A 22,849-nucleotide genomic window follows, 5' to 3' on the forward strand; every position below is an offset into this window, starting at 1 on the left:
CTTGATATCGGTTTAGAGAGAGAGAACTAGAGAGAGAATCTTAAGTGTGTGTTTTGAATGGTGTAAGGGATATGTGTAAATGAATTAAGTGGAGGATTAAGGGTATATATATTTTTGATCATGGGCTTAAGCCCATGGTCTTTCCTTCATTCCTCCATACATATCCATTTACCCAACACGAGTCCATCTTGTATTCTATTCAACTAAACCGATAACGACCCGCTATAAAATAAAATAACTTTATTTTATTAATATAACCGAAAGTAGGATGTTACATTTTAAAACGGTTAACCTTTATAAACAAAAACACCAACAAGGCACCCACGGAAACCTCCAGGTTCGAAAGATTATTTGAATGTTCAATATGATGAAAACTCTTATTGTTTAATATATATAAAGGATGATTTTTCTATTATTTTTAGTACAAGAAAAAGTAATCATAATATATTTTATGTAATAAAAAATCGGTTTGATCTTATTGTGAATGAGAGTGAAAATTTAAATTGAGTTTGATTGTGTTTGTGGAAAAGAGATAAATTAGTTTTTTGAATAAAAAGTTGAGTTAGTTTGGATTGTGAATGGGAGTAGCCTAAGGCTATGCGTAGTGGAGGGGCTAAAAATGGGCGCAAATTGTGACACGCGGCGCCCAGTCAGCAAGGGGTGAGAATTTGTTTTTGGGGTGCAATGGTGTAGGGGCTACAAACTGGGCTCACATGTCTTTTTTTATTATTTTCTTTCTATAATTAAACTAATCAAATAAAAGCCAATTTATTTAAAGAATTAAATAAAAAAGCATTAAAATTAAAAATAAATACAAAAAAATAAATAACTAAAAAAAGATACATAACTAAACAAATAAAATACTAATATCCATAATATTCGCACATTTTTTCGACTCGTCGTCGTTGCAACAATGCGGCCTCTTCGTGTGACACGACAACTTTTAGGGATTCGTATTCTTTACTCATTTCCTACAATTCCATCATAGCGGCAATATTTTCGTGTTGTTTGTTGGTTTATCTCTTGGTATCGTTTAGTACCTCGGCAAACTTTTCGTGTTTTTTGATTATTTCTGTCATGATAACGGTGAGTTCCAGGGGTTTCAGTTGGTTCGGGTTGTTTGTAGGATTCATTTTGCTAGATTTTTTTGAAGAATTTGAATATGAATTGTGTATGAAATGGATATAAAATGAAGAATAAGATATATGTTTATATGGATATATATATATATATATATTGTTTTAATTAATTTAATTTTATTTTATTTTTGACAGTTTGAAAATAGTCATATTATTAAAATAATATTATTTTTAAACCAACCGGCGATAAAAGAACCCCACCCTCGTTTCTTTTCACCCACATATCGCGAGGGGGGGGGGGGGCAGTGTTGCCCCTCCGTACCGTTCCCTACCGGTCCCGTACCGGTACTGGGGTACCGATACCGAACCGAATATTTCGGTACCGGTACCCAGAATTCGTGAATTTCAGGACCGGGACCGGTACCGGTACCGTCCTTATCTCATCCCTACTTGGGACATTTTTATTTTGAACGACAACAAAAGTTATAATGCATAGGTACTCTATACGGGGTGACCCAATGGCAAAAGGTCACCGCCAACTAACCCAACCAAGTCATACGGAGCCTTAAGCGCCTCCAAGTTATCTCCAGTTCTGAAAGAAACCCACACACCTAAAGACCCACTGGTGATAAAACTCATACGTCCTTGTGATCGAAATTTACATAAAAAAAAGTCCCATTATTATTATTATTATTATAAATAAAAAAGTGAACCTCCGCAACTGATTAATTAATTTCACTACTCTACTCCATCTCTTCTCTTGTCTACCGGCATCTATGGATGATGAAGTTGAAATAAAGCAAGAAAAACACATACAATTACTCAACAACACTGAACTTACAACAACAAAGGATGCTGCTTCAGATAATCCGGTCATTGATCTCGATAGTACTTCCGACGATGATGATGATCATAATAATAATGTTAATCAAGCTCATAATAATAATAATAACAAGAGGAAGAAACTTTCTGACGGAAAAATCATTCTTCCACAAGGTTTTCTCGATCCTTTGCCGCTGCCACGTGTTACCAGTTGTAAACAGTTTTGGAAATCCGGTGATTTCGACGGCGATTGGACTGCAGCTTCAGCTTCTGCCTCAGGTATGTATATATATGTATATGTAAAAATTATAAAAAAAGATATATAAAAAACAATCAAGCAGTTATTAAATATTAAACGAACTGAGATTGAGCTCAATAAAGAATAGTACTCACGAGCCTAGCTCGGGCTTGGCTCCCCTGGTTTAAACACCTAATTTGGACTGACCGAGTGCTTGTATGTCCCTGAATATGGTTTGATCTCTATCTTTATAATAACATGTAACCGCAAGCTAGGGTGCGAATAAATAATTGTTATTCACGCAATGTCGTACTGTTAAATATTGTATTAATTTGGAAAATGGAGTTATTTTGGGCCGTGAGGCTAGTGCACTTCATCGAGGCACTTGTCTATTAAAGGGCATGTTATGGGTTCAAACCTAGGCAGCAGAGTAGTTTAGAGTTATTGGTGTAAAGCAAGGCCGGCCATAAGGTGTGGTAGGGTGGTTGACGACAACAGGTCTGACACCCGTTAGGCCCAAAATTTTCTTTTAAATTAAATGTATTTTAATTAAAACAATATGTATATTTAGTGTTTAAATTTAATTATGGGTGTCAGACCCAAAATTTTCTTTTAAATTAAATGTATTTTAATTAAAACAATATGTATATTTAGTGTTTAAATTTAATTATATAACCACTAGCTTGGTCTAGTGGTAAAAATGTACTACTCCCAACCAAAAGGTTATGATTTCTAGTCTAATTTAGGACATGCTTAATCATATTTTTCCTATTTTTACACAAAAAATTTTTACACAACCCATATTATAACCAAGTAAAATCATATAAAAATTAAATCGTTTAAACCCTACAAAATACTCCTACTTAAGGTTCAATTTTTTTTTTCGTTCTCGGAGCCGACTCTGGTGTAAAGTAGAGTAGGATTAACATTTGCTGTTAAAAAAATGGAAAATGTTAACACCATAGTTTAAGACTGGCAAGAGCAAGTTATAAAACTCACTTGTTTTATATTTGTAGGTGGTATTGATCATTTGAGGGTTCATCCAAGGTTTCTTCACTCAAATGCAACTAGTCATAAATGGGTGCTTGGTGGTAATACTAATTCAGATATTTATAATTCCTTAAGTTGGTTATTTCTCTATAATTTGTTTGTTCTAGTTAAAATCACTTACGATTTTTCATTTGTGTGTGTATATATGTACTCATGCAGCTTTCGCCGAGCTTTTGGACAATTCACTAGATAAAGTAATTTTCCTATGTCTATATACATATGTTGGGAATTTTGGTATAAGGCGTTACTTGGCGTGCAAGGTTAAGTAACAAGATTTAAGGAGTGGATAATTATAGATAATTAAATGTGCTTAGATTTAATTATTAGTATAATTATTATGTCATATTATTTAGCAATCCTAGTTGTAGTCTAATTGTGATAGGTTAGATTATAAATACCCGTGCTTTGGGGTTAGAGATTGTAACAGTGTAATTGGGTAATTGAGTTTTGTGAAGTTTCTCAATAATAATATTCGTGTTTGGGTGTTAGCCAAATAAACGAGTCTGAGTTCGTGTTCGATACCTGGTACCAATTCCATTAATTGGTATCAGAGCGTTCGAAAGGGACCTGTGTTAAAAGACTTGCAATCGGAATCGTACCTGCGGTGCGAGGAAGTTCCGATCAGTGAACAGCGGTGATTTAGGGTCAACGGTGTCTTCGGCATCTGCAGTCATTAGCCGGAGTAACCCGTGACGTGAGGGAATTCCGACTAGTGAGCAGTGGCAATTGACAACCGACGTGAAGGTCGGACCTGTGCAATTGAAGGTTGGAGCAGCCTGTGACGTGAGGGAACTCCCACCGTCGTTCAAGATACCATCTGCGTTAAATCATCAACCATCGATTGAACTGACGAGAAGAATAAGAAACTTACGCAGACTTCATTCACCGGTAGCGTCCAAACAGTAGCGTGAAGGGTTATTGTTTTCTTGAATTTTTTTTTAAGATAACAACAACTTTATAATAAAAACAAGCACATATTAAAAATAGTTCCAATTACAATAAAGAGGCAGGTAAGCGGGCAACAAGCTGCGCCGTCACCCCCTTTTGAATTGATTTATTGAATTAATTAACAATTTGAAACATTGGCGTGAGGAATTTTAAGCCAACATCTTGAATTGATATTATAATATTGAATTGAATTCACCATTTTTTTAGTCTATGAACGTGAAGGCTCAACAATAAAAGTGTGATTTCAATTGCAATTATAATTGAATAAGAAGTTGTGTTTGTTTCTAAAACCGAAAGGCGTGTTTGGATCAGATTTGGAATCGGGTTTAATTGTGTAGGCTGGAAAAATTGAACCAGTTACACCAAAGGATTTTTCAAAATCTTATAGTCGTAGAACCAAACTACACGATCTCCGGGTTGTTTCAGTGTCCGCGTTTGACGAAAACAAACTACACGATTTAGAGTATGCATATGGAGGTTATTTTTGGGATTCATGGAGTTTGGGATGTGATTGACCCGGGCTCTAATGACACGAAGCAAAATTACATCGCGAAGGCGCTTCTGTTCCAGTCGATTCCCAAGGAACAGATACTTCAAATCAGTAATTTTAAATTGACTATAGAGATGTGGGATGCCATAAAGTCAAGAAATATGGGCACGGAACGTGTGAAGGATGCTAGACTTCATACGTTAATACGTGAATTTGACGGTTTGATGATGAAATAAATCAAAACCATTGACGAGTATGCCTCGAGAATAACAGTTATCTCTTCTAAAGCAGCCACACTTGGGCAACCGTATGAAGAAAGAAAGTTAGTTCAGAAATTCTTCACAAGCCTGCCGAACCGGTTTATCCAAGTTGTAGCATCACTCGAGCAAGTGTTAGACCTTAAAACAGTCGGTTTTGAGGATGTTGTCGGGAGGCTAAAGACCTATGAGGAGCGTATCAAAGGACACGTGTTGCGTTCTGAAGAAGGTAAACTTTTGTTTAATAATTCTGAATCCTCTTCGAGTTCGAATCAGTTTTCACGCGAATCGAGTAGGGGGCGGGGGAAAGGTTCGAATCGAGGACGTGGTAGTGGACGTGGTGGTGGACGTGGGAGTCAGAACCGTGGTTCACAAGGAGGGTCCAACGAATGGGATAAACGAAAGGTTAAAAAGGATTACTCGGAAGTTCAATGCTTTCGTTGTGATGAATTTGGTCACTTCGTTTCGAGATGTCCGTTACGAAGGAAAGAAAGACAAGTATATTTGGCCGAAGCAAAAGAAAAAGACCCGTCCCTTTATATGGTGCAGTGCATTCAAGAAAAAGTGTACTTGAATGAACAGAAGGTTATACCAAAAGATTACGAGGGTGGTTCCAACGAACAAGACTTGTGGTATTTGGATAACGGTGCGAGCAACCATATGACGGGTAATTTATCTTTTTTCTCTGAGGTAAATAAGCGTGTTGGTGGCAAAGTTAAATTTAGAGATGAGTCTTATGTGGATATTTGCGGGAAAGGGTTGATATTGCTAGTCGGTAAAACGGGGGAGCAACAATCATTGACCGACATTTATTATATTCCTAGCTTACAAAGTGATATTATTAGTCTTGGGCAAGCAACAGAAAGTGGTTGTGATATTCGTATGAAAGACGATTACTTGTTAATGTATGATGATCAAGGAAAATTTTTGATGAGGGTTACTCGATCCAAGAATCGTCTTTATACGATTAAGTTAAAGACGGGGAAACCCGTGTGTTTACAAGCCCGGATTGATAGCGAGAATTGGCTTTGGCACGCGAGACTAGGACACCTAAATTTCGAGTCTATGAAACAAATGGTGAAAAATAATATGGTCATTGGAATGCCAAAAGTTGATCAAGAAAATCAAATTTGTGACTCGTGCTAAGTCGAGAAGCAAACGAGGAAACCGTTTCCGAAGTCGGCGACTTTTAGAGCAACCCGAGCCTTGGAACTAATCCATGGAGAATTATGTCGGCCCATTACTCCTAGTACCTTAGTCGGAAATAGGTACGTGTTCGTCTTGATAGATGATTTTTCTCATTTCATGTGGACTTTTCTGTTGAAGGAAAAAAGTGAAACTTTCGACACCTTCAAGCGATTTAAGTCATGGTGGAAGTGGAAAATAGTGAGAAAATCAAGACGTTTCGAACCGATCGAGGGGGAGAATTTACTTCTCGTGATTTCAATAGGTTCTCTGAAAACGAGGGGTTTATTCGGCATTTAACCGCTCCATATACACATCAACAAAACGGTGTTGTCGAGAGGCGGAACCGCACGATATTGGATATGACTCGGAGCATATTAAAAGCGATACAAGTTCCGAATTATATGTGGGGTGAAGCGGTGAGGCATTCAACCGACGTGATTAATAAAATTCCAACTCGAGCATTAAAAGACAAAACACCGTATGAGATGTTAAAGCTAAAGAAACCGGATCTTAAATTTTTGTTAAAGTTTTGGATGTGTTGCGTATTCAAAAATAGTTGCGGGAAATATTAAGAAGTTAGACGATCGTTCGAATCGTTTAGTTTATCTCGGAAGCGAGAAAGGTTCGGCGGCGTATCGTTTATACAATCCATCGACTAGAAAAATTGTTGTGAGTCGAGCGGGTGACACGGTGTTTGATGAAAAGCAAAGTTGGAATTGGGGTAAAAGTACCGAAACAATCGATGAGGAGGATCGAGCACCTGGCATGTTTTGGGTTAACTTTGGTGATGAATTTAACACTAGAGAAGGAACCGTTAATAACGAAAACATCGGGTCGAGCCCTGAGTCGAACTCTACGAGTTCAAGTGGTGACGGGGGTGAAGAAGACGACGAGGAACCGATAGTTGAAAATGCTCCAACAAGCCCGGCTAGTACAAGCAACATGGATACACCTGAGCCGGCTGTTCGGAGATCTTCTCGAGCCACGGTTACACCGGTACATTTTAATGATTATGTCTTGAATTCGAGTATAATTGATGATGATTTGTTATTGCTTGCTGATGATGAACCGGTTTGTTTTGATGATGCAAAATCGAAACCGGAGTGGGTGAAAGCATTGCGTATTGAGATTGACTCGATAAATAAAAATAATACGTGGACGTTGACTGAGTTACCATGTGGTGCAAAGGCGATTGGTTTAAAGTGGGTTTTCAATGTTAAAAGAAACATGGATGGCTCGCTTAATAAACACAAGGCGAGACTCGTGGCAAAGGGTTATGTTCAGCAACCCGGAGTCGACTTTGACGAGGTTTTCGTACCAGTGGCTAGACTCGAAACGATTCGTTTACTTTTATCTCTCGCAGCAAATGGAGGTTGGGAATTGCATCACCTCGATGTCAAATCCGCGTTCCTACATGGCGAGTTAAAATAGCAAGTTTTTGTTTCTCAACCGCTTGGTTTTGTAAAAAAGGGTGAAGAACACAAAGTATACAAATTATCCAAAGCGTTGTACGGCTTAAGGCAAGCTCCGAGGGCGTGGAATACAAAGTTGAACGGTATTTTGTTAAATATGAAGTTTCACCGGTGCATAGAAGAACAAGCGGTATACCGAAAGAAAATTGCAACCGATCTTTTAATAGTTGGTGTGTACGTTGACGACTTGATCGTGACAGGTTCAAATTTAAACTTAATAATGGAGTTTAAGCGTGAGATGGCTTTAAACTTTGAGATGTCGGATTTGGGAAAGCTAACTTATTATCTCGGAATTGAAGTTTCACAAAGCAAGGATGGGATAAAAATTAAGCAAGAAGGATATGCGAAGAAAATTTTAGCTGAAGCGGGAATGGAGGTTTGCAATCCTGCTCAAATTTCATTGGATCCAAGTATACAAGTTTCCAAATTTGAAGACGAAGAAGATTTTGATGCTACGAGATATCGAAAGATTGTCGGGTGTCTCCGGTACCTGTTACAAACTCGTCCCAACTTGGCGTATTCGGTCGGAGTCGTAAGCCGGTACATGCAAAACCCGAAGCAATCTCATGCAACTCTTATAAAGCAAATTCTTCGTTATATTCAAGGTACTCTCAGTTTTGGTATTTCTTACACTCGTGGGAAAAACGTGTTACTTGGTTATGGTGATAGTAGCCATAACATTGACCAAGACGATGGCAGAAGCACTACGGGGCACGTGTTTTATCTTGGGTCTTCACCAATTACTTGGTGTTCTCAGAAACAGTGTACGGTTGCACTCTCATCGTGTGAAGCAGAGTACATGGCGGCAAGTGCATCCGCGTGTCAGGCGGTTTGGCTAAGGGACTTGATAAGTGAGTTATTCGACAAGGAAATTCAAGCAGTGGTGTTACGTATCGATAATACATCAGCAATAGCACTCGTGAAGAATCCGGTTTTCCATGGAAGGATCAAACACATTAAATCTCGGTTTCACTACATTCAAGAATGTGTTGATCGTGAAGAAGTTAGCGTCGAGCATGTTAGCGGTGTTAAGCAATGTGCCGATATCTTGACGAAGGCTCTTGGGAGAATCAAATTCAAGGAGATGCGGGAATTACTTGGAGTTGAAGACTTGTCGGTTTCGAGTTCGAAATTCCGGGGGTGATTGTTGGGAATTTCGGTATAAGGCGTTACTTGGCGTGCAAGGTTAAGTAACAAGATTTAAGGAGTGGATAATTATAGATAATTAAATGTGCTTAGATTTAATTATTAGTATAATTATTATGTTCTATTATTTAGCAATCCTAGTTGTAGTCTAATTGTGATAGGTTAGATTATAAATACAAGTGCTTTGGGGTAAGAGATTGTAATAGTGTAATTGGGTAATTGAGTTTTGTGAAGTTTCTCAATAATAATATTCGTGTTTGGGTGTTAGCCAAATAAACGAGTCTGAGTTCGTGTTCGATACCTGGTACCAATTCCATTAACATATACACAACAACAATAATATCATTATCATTATCATTATGTTATATATTTTGATGTCTCACTTATATGCTACTTTGTTATTAGAATTGTAGTGGCGCGACATATGTGAAAATTGATATGCTTACTAATAAGAAAGATAATGGCAGAATGCTGTTGATTGAAGGTATGCATTTTTTTTTCCATTTAGGGTATGCGAAATATAAAATCATTTTTTAAAACAATTTGCACCGACTATTTACCGTAGATAATGGTGGCGGGATGAGCCTTGAAAAAATGAGATCTTGCATGTCTCTCGGGTATTCTTTGAAAAGCAAGGTCAAGGATACAATTGGACAATGTAAGGGCAATTTTGATCCGTTTACTTATTAGGACAATTTTGATCGATTTGCTTATTTGCCCCTGTGGTACCTTTTTATAGATGGAAATGGATTCAAGACAAGTACTATGAGGCTTGGAGCGGATGTTATTGTCTTCACTCGGTGCTCTGGAAAAGATGGGAAAACGTTTGTGGTCCATTTATGTTATGAACCGAGTATATATTTTTGTTAATAATAATGATTACGTAAGTACTAATAAGATTTGATTTAATGTTGCCTTGAAGGCCTACACAGAGCATTGGTCTATTGCCCACACTTTTCTAAGGACCACACGGAAGGAAGATATAATAGTTCCCATGGTAATTAAATTAGCTCATGCTAAAAATTTTTCGAAGTATTTGAATTCTAAAATCTTAAAACTTAATGAATTCCATGTCAAATAAGTTTAGGTAGGCTGCAATGTGATTTTGCAATATGTTTATTAATCTTTTTAACCAAGTAACTAGGGCTGTTCAAATTATTCGTGGGCCGCTTGAAATAAGCTCGCCATTGACTCGTTTGTAAACAAGCCAAGCCAAGCCGAGCTTAGCTCACTTTGTAAGTGAGCCAAGCCGAGCTAATCTCAGCTCGTTAGGCTTGTTTAGCTGGCTCGTTGGCTCACTTGTTAGGCTCGTTTAGTTGGCTTGTTGGCTCTTTTAATTTAAAGCCCCAAATTTAATAGTAAGTTGTAGCCCAAAAGGGTAACCCAAGTTATAATACTGTATAAATTATAACTTTGTAGATTACTAATTATGTGTTATCCGTTTGTGTATAAATAAAAATCTTCTTAATAAAATAAATGAGCTGACTCAAGCTTTTTACTAGTCGACCTTGAACTCAACATTTCAACACATTAAGATAAAAGAGCTGAGTTAGCTTGGCTCAGTTTGTAAACGAGCTGAGCTCAAGACCAACATGGCTCGCTCAGCTTGTCTCATCTCATTTACAGACCTAAAAGTAACTTATCATCGGTTATTTTGTTTATTTTGGTGGTTGACTCGTTGACTACAACAAAAAGCTTGATTATGAAAAAAGTGGGCAAGAATGGAATAAGATGAAACGATCATCAGCCGGTGACTGGGATACAAACGTTCAGACAATGCTACAATGGTCTCCATTTTCAAGTGAAGCAGACCTCTTGAAACAAGTAATACTTTTCTTATTAATACATTGCTTTTATATGTTGATAATGGATTTTTTGTTGCTTTAAAGCATACATACTTAGTATCTTACTAATTATTTTGTTTCTACCTTGTAGTTTGATCATATGAAGGATCAGGGTACGCGCATAATTAGAGCTCGATTTTTATGCCGATGATCATGTTATTCTCGATCTTTATGTAACTCCTTTATGGTCATGTATATTTCAGAGCTTAATAGACATTATTTTTTTTCTCTTGCAGGATATTCAAATTCGAGGTGTTAATCGAGACGAGAAAAAGATAGAAATGGCACAACAATATCCAAACTCTAGACACTACTTGACATACCGTCACTCACTCAGGGTAAACCTTAGTTTTGATTTTTTCAAACAATTGCATGGGCAAGTAAAACCTGTAAAAAAGGATCGTGTTTGGGCTGACACACTAACCTGTTTATGTTTAAAAATTCATTTTTTTTTTCAGTAAATCACACTTTTCGTGCTTTAAGAATACAGGAAATTTTAGGTTTCAACCTTAAACTAAGGAAATAACAAGAATCGTCCATATGGGCTTAACGCCTAATAATAACGCCTGTTAGTGGAAACGATTAAATGTGCAAACATTTTAAGATATATGGGCGGTTCTTGTTATTTCCTTAGTTTAAGAATGAAACCTAAAATTTCCTGTATTCTTACACACACATACATATAGTCTGGAAATGACTGTTCAATTACTTTTCTGTTAACCATAAATGAATTTGATACCTTTCTCTTACAACCCGCCAACCCATTTGAGTCTTTAGATAAATGGTTTAAACAGGTCGTGTTTGGGTTGACCCAAATTTATGTGTATTTGGGTTAGGGTTGAAATCTTTGACACGAATAAAAATACGTGTCGTGTTTGGGTTCACAATTCTACAGTCAACCCGCAACCTGCCAACCTGACACGATTGAGAGCCGATATTATATAATCTTGTTGATTGATCACGGTATGTAGTATAATGAATTGTTTCTTTTTCTCAGAATTATGCATCGATTTTATATCTAAGAGTTCCTCATAATTTCCGGATAATTCTTCGCGGGAGAGATGTGGAGCATCATAACATAGTAAATGACATGATGATGACAAATGTGGTCACATATCGCCCAAATGCCAGCATCGAAGGGATCCCCAAGGATTCAAATGAAATGAGTTAAAAAGTTGACCTAGTTCGACCGCTTTTTAATCCACCCATTTTGCTAACTGTATAGTACTTGTGTTCTGTTTGTGCAATTGACATATTGTAGCTGTTGTGACTATGGGGTTTGTAAAGGATGCAAAAGATCATATTGATGTTCAGGGGTTCAATGTTTATCATAAAAACAGACTCATCAAGGTTGACTTGTCACACCCCGACCAAAGGCGGCGGAACATGCCGGGGTGCAACGTGATTGGACAAATACACAAGACACTATTTAAAGTGACAATATTTATTTAACCCATTTTATCTCAACAAATCAATCAATAAGCAACACATCTCGTCCACACAAACAAGTCGAATACAAGTATCAATTATGTTGTTCGTTTTACTAATATCCTAATAGTCTTGATAATGTTTTCATCAAGTCCCCGAGTCAACAAAAGTCAAACCTGTAACATTTCATAAAAATAAAGTTTGTCAACACAAAGGTTGGTGAGCAATTCATAAGTTTGAGCATATAGTAATAAAAAGCCACAAAACTTGTATATAAAACAATAAATAAAAGCAACAACTTAGATAAATTGACAATCGCTAATAGAATTACGTTAGCGCCACCTAGCTACAAGGGGTTGCCAAGTAGTCTAGGATTTAATAGAATATCGTTAATTGCATTACGTTAACGACACCGTGCTACAAGAGAATACCAGATAGATCACGGATTTATAGACTTCCCCATGAATGAAAGCGATAAACACATAGGCACATAGCATGTAAGCATAAAACACCAAATCAAGCAATTATTCAAGTAAAGTATACAATCACGTTTTAAAGATTTAAGTAATTGAAGCATTTAGTTTGTTAAGTATGAAATGTCACCCCAAAACGAAAGATGGAAAAAGGGGTATGAATGATGAATGATGAGGTTCGGTTGTAAATCGGATTACCGGTTAATTTGTTAATGATTAGGGACCCGTACTTAATTAATAATTTAAAATAAAATAATATTATTTTATTGGGCTTTTAAATAACTAAACCAATATTAAATAGCAACGAGACGGGTTTTAAATCAAGAGTTCAGTTTTTATAAAAATGAATTGATAATAAAGTTTATAATAATGTTATTAATGTTAAAGATAAAAATGATAATAATGATTTTAGAATATGTTTTCATCTATATATATATATATAGATATATAAGTTAATGATAATAACAATGACTATTACTAATAATACTAATATCGTATAATAATTATAACAATATTTATTATTAATAATACTAATATTAATAGTTATGGAATAGAAATCTTGTATTACTTATAATGTTGTTGATAAAAAATGTTAATAATGATAAATAATATTGATAGTAAATAATGATATCATACCCGATGTTGGTTCGATTTCTAAATGAGTTTACAAAATAAATGTAATAATATTATTGCTAATAATAAATGATAAAAAATATAATATTAATAAATAATAATAATAATAATAATAATAATATGATCTTTTAATAATATTAATAACCACTTTAATATTTATAATAATGATAATAATAATAACATTAATAATGTATATATATATTAGTAAGTTTAATATAATAATACTAATAACAATTTTTATATAATAATATTAGTACTAATAATAATCGGAATTTGTTAAGTATAAAAACAACACCAAAATCGGTTTAGGATGAGACTCGAACCCGAGACCTCTAGTTCAACAACTTATGTACAAACCAACCGAACCAAAATAATTAAACCCATAAAAACTTTTATGTATCCATTTCCCGGGTATTTATCTTTTCCCCAATTTAAACCAACATCCATACTCATCCAAATCGTTTCAAAGAACGTAATCCGATAACTAAAACCGGTTACTAACAATCTAAATCTAAAAATTAATATATGAGAACTAATAATACCAAAACCCCACCTATTAACTGTTCCCGAGTCGTGGATCTATACCGGGAAGTAAACGAACCGAACCCGCTGGAGACGAAGCAACAACAGCCGCCGGAAAACGAAAACTGAGAGAGGGAGAGAGCTGCGAGAGAGAGATAACACGGAGAGGGAGAGAGAGATATATAGAGAGAGAGAAAGCCGAGAGAGATAGAAGGAGAGAGAAAGAGAGGCGGGGAGACGAGAGGGAGAAAGCTGAGAGGCTGTGATGAGGCCACGACAGTCGCCGGAAAACCGAGGGAGAGGAAGAGAGGGGGCTGCGGGACTGAGTGAGGGTTTCCGGTGGTGGTTTGTTCGTCGGAAAACGAGCGGAGGGAGAGAAGGAGACGGCCGGAGGTGGTGGTGCGGGCGTGATGGACGGAGGCGGCGGCGGAGGGGGGCTCGCCGGAGATGGCAGCGGCGGCGGCCGGAAATCGGCTGGAGTGTGGGTGACGGCTGGCGGGTTATGTGATGTTAAGGATAGGGTTTGGTTTAGGTTTATATATACATATTTACACAAAAGGTCCTTCAAGTTCTAAATATCTTATAAAAGGGGTATTAAACCTTATAAATAATGTTAATATAGATTCAAAGATGGCAAGTATTACCCTTATAATTTATAACTAATTTTTTTTAAATGAACAATGATTAATACACGCCTATATGACGGGTTCGAATTATATCTTATTAAAATAAAACGTGAAGGAAAATCAAAATCCGAATTTGACGAATGTCACATGACTTTTGTTGACATTTATGACATTGCAATTGTTCTAAGCAACATTTCTCATATTGCAATGCTTCTTGTTTTACAGCCTTTTTGGAGACTCTGGAATGTTGCAGGAAGTCATGGTCGCGGGGTCATAGGTATGTGTATGTGTGTGTGTACACACGTATATATAGAGAAAGGATCATGAGAAAACTCATGATACGAGAAACCTAGAAAACTACTACCAACCAATCAATTTTTAAAATCTTTTTTCCATTTCTTTTAATTATAAGATTAGAAATCTAAAAATAATAGAAGAAATAAAAAAAATATGTAGTTCACGAAGCATTATATATGTAACTTTTACGCTACATATATGTAGCCTCGTGAGCGACATATATAATTATATATATTACTTCATGAGTCACTAATTTTTATTTTTTCCTTATTTTTTTACATTTCTAATCTTATAATTAAAAGAAACGAAAAAAAAATTTGACTGTTTTTTTCCATCCAAACTTCAGTTGTTTTTGGTTTGGTTGGTTAGGTGTATTGGAAGCCGACTTTGTTGAACCAGCTCATGACAAGCAAGGGTTTGAGCGGACCACAGTTCTTCAAAGACTTGAAGGACGCCTTATTCAAATGCAGAAGACATACAAGTATATGAGTTGTTGATTATAATAACAGTATCATTTTTATAAGTTAAAAAACATCAATATTTCTTGCTTCAGGTATGCAAACCGTCACAAAGTAGGCTACTATTCAAGATACCATGGGAAAAGTGTCGAGGACACAGGTATTTGCTATATTATTTTTAATAGTTTCTAGATAATGCATCAAAATCGGTTCTTTTAGGTGATATGCCTAGTAAAATCAAGGTAGTGTTTTAAGAAAGTAGGATACATTTTTTTTCAACTTGGCTAAACTGCTAAATTAGATTTATTAGAAAAGATTGAAAGATTAAATTCTGCGTAAATGGAGAGCCGATAGACGTCTCCAAGGCCAGTCAATCTCATTTTGTCTCATTATCGTCTTTTTTTCTTTGGTCAACAAACATAGTTAGACATTGTGAGTAAGAAGTATTATCTATGTATATTCGGTAACATAATCTCTTTAAAATATACCTTATGGTTATAATCTTAGGGGGTGTTTGGGATTCCTTATATTCATCAACTTATAACTTATAAAGTTTTTGAAAAGTTAATAAGGTATATAAGGTGTTTGGCAAACCATAAGGCCTTATGAGTTTTAACTTATGGGCAAGACAAAATAAAGGGGTTTTGAAAAGTTAGGAATCTCTAACTTATTAACTTATTGGGTTTGATTTACCTATTACACCCTTTTAACCCTCAAAACCCATTACACTTCTTTTAAAAAAGAGTGTCATTTTTAGTCATTTTGGTTTTCTCCAACACATAAGCTAATCCAAACATTTTTTTTAAAACTTCTTCTAAAAAATTCATAAGTTAATAAGGTCTTTTAACAAGAAGTCTTTTTTCACTTAAATAAGAAATACCAAACACACCCTTAATTTAGGTCTAGTTATTTTCCAAGAATAACTAGAAAATATTTCTTCTAATTATAATCATAATTTTGGTCTAGTGAGATTTTATCATTTTTACTTTGTATTAATAGTTTATAAAAGAGTCATGTAACTTTTATTAAATAATGTATAAGGTAGAGATAAAATTATACACCTTAATTTTATACACATGGTAGTGATCATTATAGAACACTATATTACTGTGAGAACATTTTATAATTAGTGGTTCGTATTTTTTAGAATTGTACTTACATACACAAATGTAATGTACATAAGAAACCGTCCAAAAGTTAATTCACATATTTCTTAATTTTATGTGTTTATCTTCACATGTGTAGTTAATATAATCGACACATGTACACCTTGAAGTCCAATACGATATTGAAGTTGGTTGTTAAAATATCGCGTTAAGTGTTACAACTTTATTTGTGTGACCTCGGTTAAGCGTGCCTCGGTGGAGTAGTAGCAAGATGAATGACCTCGTGGAAAGTCTCCACTGGGGTAACCAAAAACAAATCCGTGAGTTCCTTGCGGGCAAAACATACAATATTGATGGTACGATAGGCCAAATATTACATAGCTATTCCTACTCTTTTCTTGGCGCTTATCAGGAACTGCAATTTGTGTCTTTCGTATATGTTCTTTCTGGAGGTCTTAGTGGGAGCAACCTCTCTATACCTTGGTATAGAGGAAAATATGATCAATTTCATTACATTAGTTATTGTTGAAGTTTAAAGCAGAAACAATTAAACAACTCCGAAGATTTAAACCAACAAGATTGAGAAGAAAGAATATAACTAACAATTTAATTAGTCACTAGTTAACGGCTAATTAACAAACTTATTAGCCCCATTTTTTCATCATTAAATTTCTTTCAGTTCCAGCCAACCAAACATGCCCAAATGCCAAAGGCATTCGATTTAATTATATAAGAGATGAATATATAATATATGTAACCTTTTTCTGGTTGCTGTAGAACCTTCTCCTGATAACACAGCTGAAGCTTCTATAAGGAGAAGTTCCAGGACGAGAGCCGCTCCTAAACGACACAATATTTATTCTCGTAAACCGCAGAACAAGGCAGTTATAACTAAACCAAACAGGAGTCCTGCTGCAGCCACCAATGGTAATACTAATAATATTAATGTAGGAGAAAAAAGGGGTAAATCAAATAGGCTTTCTGGTGTAACTGCAAGCTCTTCGGAGTCAACATCACCTTTGACCGAAAACAACCAAACTACGATGAATATAGGACATGCAAATGGTAGGAGAACCCGTCTACTTTCAGATTTAGATCCTGATTATTCTCCAACTGTAAAAGCCGTACAAGCTGTCGGACCACCTCACTTAGGGGTAACTTTCAACCTAATTTTAACTGATTTTACTCATTTTAACTTACAGTTAATTACCAGTTTTACCACCACATTACTAATGTGGCAGTTTAAGTATTTAATCCCTGCAAGTAAGGCTACACTGACTTTGAAAACTTGTATTTATGATAACTGATAAGGGTAACATGGGACATAATATTTGTATTTTAAAATAGTTACTAAATATAACATTATTGGGCACTTAGCATATGCCATGTCACCAGTTCTTGCAAAATCACCAAAAATATGACGCTGCGGTTGAACATGCCATATGTCACCACAAGGTGTAATTTAAATGTAACTTAGTTCTAAATCTGGTGAAATTTGAAGTTGGTTGTTAAAATATCGCGTTAAGTGTTACAACTTTATTTGTGTGCTCAATTTATTTATTTTTGCTTTAAACTGTTAAGTCTCCTGATGTTGATGGGAACGAGACGGATCCTTTAAATTCTAGTCCTCCCAGTTTAGAGTTGTTGATGGAAGAGAACCATGACTTGAAGGAAAGGTGCGCCTTATTTTTCTTCTTATTATTGTTGTTATAAATTCGGTTTCACATAATAATGACTTGTTTTATTACTCAGATTAAAAAGGAGAGAAGAAGATATATTAGGTGATCTGATGCAGGATCTAGAACATGAGAAAATACGCCGCAAAGAGCTTGAAGGTCAGGTAAATATTACATTTTCACTAGTGGTGAGAATTTCAATGGGTTAAATGGGTAAAGGCGTTAAGCTAGAGGATGCAACTAAAAATGGAACCTGGTATAAACGGGTTCAGTTCGAACTCGTGAAGACGTATAGCTATACAGGTCACGCTCCCATTTAACCAGTTTATGTAAAAATGTCTTATGTAACAAACTATTTAGATTGAGTATTTTATGTCAAAATTTAAAATTTTGCTTTTTTGGTTAAAAGTTGTAATATTGAAGTATTAATATGAAAAACTAAAAAAAATACAGGTTAAACCAGTTGTGTTTGTGTCAACTTGAGAATATTCGAGCTGTGTCCGATTTCATATGTATAAAAATTTCCATTATTTTGGTTCAAGTTCTTTTTCAGCCCACAAATTTCAAGCCAAATGGAAAAACCTAAAGATTCAAAACCCAACCGAATTTAAACAACTGATTTTCAAAAACTCAAAAGCTGAAGTTTTGGTTTTTGGTTTGGTTTGAGCACAAAACCAACCAACCATTTCATTAGCACCTCTAGTTAAACTGATTACAAAAATGTTATGGCGGCGTGCACAAAATGACATGTTGACCCGTTGCGGACACTAATAAATGGTACTTAAGATATCAATACTTTGTATGATCAGCTAGAGGAGGCGAAACATGAATATGAGGTTTTAAAAAAGGTGCATGAAAAATTTCAAGAGCAAAAAGACGCCGAGGAGCAAACTTTAAGAAAAAAGTTGAAGGTTTGTTTTGTTTAACATATTTATTTGTTGCTGTTTTTATAAAACAAATAATTGAATATATGGTTGTTTATTTGATCAATTATGTGCCGGAAGCAGAAACTACATCCAAAGACTTGATGGAAAAGGTAACACAGTTGCAGCTGAATAAAATGAAAAGGATGGGGCGCAAATGAGGTCACTAGGAGCAATTTATTAGTATGTGTTTGGAAAAATTATAAGAAATAGGTATATATATGTGGAAATGAATAAATCTAACTTTTATTATGTTACTTAGGTTTGATTGTTAATTAAATTAAAGACAGGAATGAAAAGTGTCACTCATGTGATTGAAGTTAGTTTCAGTTTGCTACTTTGTTTTTACCTTCTGTGGTTTTAAAAAAAGTTAGTATTTTAGGCTCACAGTTTATAAAGTAATAAGTTAAAATTTATTTTATGATTAAGTTATTCACATGCCAACTTGTGGGGTCTCCCCACTAGTATAAACGATGGTCTTATGGAGTGTAGGACGGGATAGTGTGCTATGGGGTGACTTTGTATAGTCTTTTCAATGATTACTCGAAAAATAATAATATCTATACTCAAAAATGTTAGGATGAGGGGTGTGGGGGCTCTAACGGGGGCGCGAGTGGGGCTCCAGCCAATAATATTGTGACGTGTGGCAGAGAGAGAAACTGGATAAGATGGGTGTTGGAGCCCCCGCTGGAGCCCCTGGCCCTGGTGTGGAGAGGCTCCAGCAGGGGCTCCAGCGGATTTTTTTTTATTTTTTTTTAAATATATTCAAAAAACGTATTATTAAAAAAACTCATAAATTATTAAAAAAAACACACTTTAAAAAAAAACACATTAATATCTAAAAATAAAAAAAAATTAAAGTACTAAAAAAACATTATTCTTATTCTTCGGCTTGGTCTTCTTCGATCAACCTCTTTCGGATACGTTCCTTTTGCTTTTCCATCAGCATTTGATCTACCGGATTTAGGTTACTGAAGTCTCTTGTAAGGAAGTCCAAATCTCTCATTCGACTTTTTTCCTTTTTGTCATTAGAGACCACCTCCATGGTTTTGTTGAATTTATTGAGGGATTCAACAAGATCGACGATGTTTACGGCTCCCCCCTCAGCCGGTTTTTTCCCCTTGGCGTCCCGTCCCAATGGCCGCCTCCTCGGCGGTGAAGACGTTTCCTCCCCCGCAATGTTTAGGTCGAATCCAACGCGGCAATCCGACCCGGCAGAAGTGCTATACGCTCCAGACGAACTAGTTTTAGTCCGTTTCGGCCCTACTTCCGCATCATGGTCCGGCGCCACCAGCTCAACCCACTTGGAACACTTTTTCAACCTCTCCCACAACTTTACATCGTCCCACGTCTTCACCGTCCCATACCTCCGCAAACACTCCTGCTTCCACTCTTCGACAGTGAAATTGTAAACCGCCAAATCATCACTGCCACTTGGTCTCATACGACCGGCGTTCCTGTTGAAAAGATTAGTAAACAAGCCGACAAATTTTCTGATTTCGGACCACCGACCCGAAATCATATCGGCGTTTCGCTCTGTACTCCCAACGAGCGTATAGAACGTCTCCCTAACCTTTGTCCAAAAAACCTTGTTTTTTTGGTAGTCGGCTGCAAAATGAATAATTAAATTAGATTTCCAGCTAACTTTTTTATTTAACTTTTTTATTAAAAATCATTTTTAAAAACGTTAAAACAATTACCGCAACGCCGATCCTCAGAAATGACTATCCAAGCCCGACACAAGGCTTCCTTCTCATCCGATGACCACGGAGTGGTTTTCCGTTTCATCCTCGGAGTCGAAACCGGTCCCGGCCCTTCCGTTGCAAGTTGTTTTTTTCCGGTCGACGCGTCTTCTTGCTCCCGTAGCATCACCGTGTGATTCTTGTGTCTCCGGAACAACAAAGTTAGGAGACGGTTGTATGTTGGATGGTTGAAAGCCGGATGTTTCTTGCGACCCCGAAAAAAACATCGATTGGTCTGGTGACGACCATAAATCGTCGTAACTATAACCTGAATCTAGGTTTGGGTACCAATTTCCAGACATGTTTTTAAAAAAAAGTTTGGAAGATGGGTTGATTTTGGGTTTTTTTTTTGAAGTTGTGGTAATTGTTTTATGTGATTTTGGGTGTGGTAATTGTTTTATGTGATCTTGGGTTTATATATAGGAAGAACACTTTTTTTTTTATTAAATTAAAGAGCCCAACGGCTCATTTCTCATGTCCCAACGGCTCTTTCACGTCTCCCAATGTCCCTTTACGCCTACAGGTCCCGCGAACCACCTTGCGCCTGCTTTGAATTCCGTGCTCGCGCCCCTCTCGCGCCCCTCTCGCGCCCCGGTGGTGTGGTGCTCGCGCCTGGGGGCGCGAGCGGAGGGGCTCTCGCGCCCCCGCTGAAGCCCCACACCCCTCAGCCTTATGGGTAGCATCTATTATGTTAAATGAATTGAACTAATCAACAGTTCATGATAATAGCAATACCAGGACTCGGGAATGAGATCATAGATGGAAATGAGAAAGAAAAGGTGATGAATGAAGGGTTTATACATGAAAGAATAGGTGATAGTACGTTGAAGGGTTTATAGAATTGGAAAAACTAAATACCGCAACTAAAAATTATACCCCAAGAATTTGAGGACGAATTTATTTTTAAGTGGAAAAACAAAACAAAACAATACAGCTAAAATTCTTCAGGACGGGCATGGGCGGACCCAAAGCCTAACAAAAGGGGACTGTCGGCCACCTTAAATTTTTTTAAGTATTATACATACGTGAAAAATTTGAGCTCCTCATAATATTTTGCAATCCTAACACCCCCCCCCCCCTCTCAAAAATAAATAAATATATAAATAAAATTTTAAAGCCATTGAAAAAAAGAAAAGACTAGTTCATTGAAAGGAAAAAGAAGATGTTGCAACTTGAACTTCGTGCATCTAGTTCTATGAAAGAGATGAAGAAAAAAAAAGAAACATATGTTTACACGGTCTTTTTTTTTGTTTAATACAAAAAATAGACAATATTTTATTACTACTTTGTTTGCTTCCCTAAGTTAGTCTAAAAAGTAGCCTTTATTTGCATTTGTCAATCATCATACCTTCATTAATTAAATTATCAAATAGATAAATATGAAAAAATCTAGAGTAAATTTAAGTTCATTTAACTATTTTTATTTTTCATTAGTTGATTTCTCGAGTTTAGAGGGGGTGAGGTGGTGCGTGAGGAGACCGGCATCACGCGTGAGGGCTCATTGCACACCGTCGCCGGTCCCCCATCATGCGTGATGGGGGTGGTGTGCGTGATGGGTGAGGGGTGGAAATTATCACGCAAGTGAGGGGTGGAAATTGAGGAAAATGGAACGTTGGAGGGGAGGGTGTGGTGGTTGGTTGGTTGGTGTTTGGCAGGAAAAAGGTGCGTTTCGGTGATTTTTTGCCGGAGCTCCGGTGATGAACGGATTTGGTGCGTGATGAACGGATCTGGTGGTTGGTAGTGTCGTCGGGTACGGATCTGGTGGTTGGTTGGTTGGTGTTTGGCCGGAAAAAGGTCCGGTGATATGGGGTGAAGGTGGATTTGGGGTTTTGAGGGTGTTTAGGAAGTGCGTTTTGGTTGGATTTGAGTGAAACCCAGTATTGATGAAGTTGTTCTTCAGGATGAGTGAGTTATTTTGGCCGGAAAAAGATACGGTGAAGATGGGATGAAGGTGGCCAAAAAATTGAAAATCCATAACACCACACCATCACCCCTACCAAATTCTATCAAAATGTGATGGGTTTAGGGTTGGTGATGTGGCACATCACCATTGGGTGTGGTGTGTGAGGAGATTTGCACCACCCCTTCCCCCTTAGAAATGTGTTTTTACAAGTATAATAATAATATTATCACTTTTAGTTAGTATGGCCCGACTCAAATCCGACCAAAAACTAATATTACATATTGATAACCTTACAAGCCATAAAAAAAATTCCTGTGTAGCCACTTTAAAATAATAAAATCAAATGGTATGTAGCTTTAAACTTGTATTTTTGCCCTTTTGTAATTACACAACAACGTGGAGTTGATGCGTATATTTAATTAACGCACCGTTCCATTGATTGACCACGTAGGGGATGTCCAGGCTAATACACACCGTTTTCCCATCCATCCACTGGATTTATAATCCATCTCTAAAACATATACTCCC

At 36.5% G+C, this 22,849-nt stretch overlaps 1 pseudogene across 1 annotated transcript; it reads left to right on the forward strand.

Annotated features, from left to right (window-relative positions):
• The first annotated feature begins 1,855 nt into the window (after positions 1–1,855).
• On the forward strand, positions 1,856–17,384 carry LOC143597946 (protein MICRORCHIDIA 7-like; annotated as a pseudogene). Its single transcript, XR_013147016.1, has 16 exons — positions 1,856–1,951; positions 2,036–2,180; positions 3,156–3,230; positions 3,349–3,383; positions 9,096–9,174; positions 9,256–9,348; positions 9,430–9,514; positions 9,613–9,762; positions 10,386–10,514; positions 10,666–10,872; positions 11,532–11,700; positions 11,796–11,884; positions 14,442–14,493; positions 14,883–14,994; positions 15,067–15,131; positions 16,855–17,384. The product of XR_013147016.1 is annotated as a protein MICRORCHIDIA 7-like (transcript).
• Positions 17,385–22,849: the final 5,465 nt, after the last annotated feature.

Source organism: Bidens hawaiensis, unplaced genomic scaffold, assembly GCF_021521415.1.
Source record: "Bidens hawaiensis isolate Kalapana, Puna unplaced genomic scaffold, B.hawaiensis_p1.1 tig00049269_1, whole genome shotgun sequence".
Taxonomy (NCBI): domain Eukaryota; kingdom Viridiplantae; phylum Streptophyta; class Magnoliopsida; order Asterales; family Asteraceae; genus Bidens; species Bidens hawaiensis.